Raw genomic sequence first — 855 nt, 5'->3', positions numbered from 1 at the left:
GCCTGTGCTGGGTCCTGTGAATCCCGGGGCTGGGGGGGAGGGACAAAGCAGCTCCTGGCACTCCCACAGAGCTGAGGGATCCAGGGTGGGAAGAGCTGCCGGGGAAGGCGGAGGAGCCCCAGGGTTGCTGAGCTGTGCTCGGTGAGTGCAGAGGCTTCACCCCCAGAGCCAGGAATGGGCTCCCTTGGATCACAGGATGGACTCTGGGAGGAGCAGGGGGTGACTTGGAAGAGCAAAACCTGGAGTGTCTATAGAGGGTTTTTCTTTCCAGAACGTTGGGTGGGTTTGGGGTGGTTTTGGTTTGGTATTTTTTCGGTTTGACGTTTCCTGGGGCTTTGCTGGAACTGCTGAAACATTTGGGATCTGACAGTGGGAATGTGAGGCTGACACATCAAGAACAATCAATCCTAAGATACCAACGTCATTTGGGACTGAAGAACTCGGGGAGCAGAACCAAGAGCTACAGAAACATTTGGTGCAGGAGTTCCCAGCTGGGCTTTGCCAACACCTGCAGTGCCTGAGCAGGCTCAGTTTGTTGGCACAATAAACTGGAAACAGCATCCAGAGCCCCCCTGAGCTCAGCCCTGAGCTGGGCCTGCAGTGCAGACCGGGAGGGGCTGGGGAACCACCAGGGCCAAGGGTCGAGGTCTGTTACTGTAAATCAGTTTATGTTTTAGGGTGCCCATGGAAATCCCTCCCTGGCACCAAAAGGGCACCTTTAATGGAGCTCCATCTCGGCTGTGCCCGGTGCTCGCTCTCTCTCTGTGCACCTGAATGGACAAGTCCTGCAGAGTAAGGCAGGGAAATGGGAAATTTACACTTCTGCAAATTCCAGCAGTGACATTTGCTGCCTCA

This window comes from Pithys albifrons, chromosome 10, assembly GCF_047495875.1.
Source record: "Pithys albifrons albifrons isolate INPA30051 chromosome 10, PitAlb_v1, whole genome shotgun sequence".
Lineage (NCBI taxonomy): Eukaryota > Metazoa > Chordata > Aves > Passeriformes > Thamnophilidae > Pithys > Pithys albifrons.
This window is presented reverse-complemented; position numbering follows the sequence as displayed.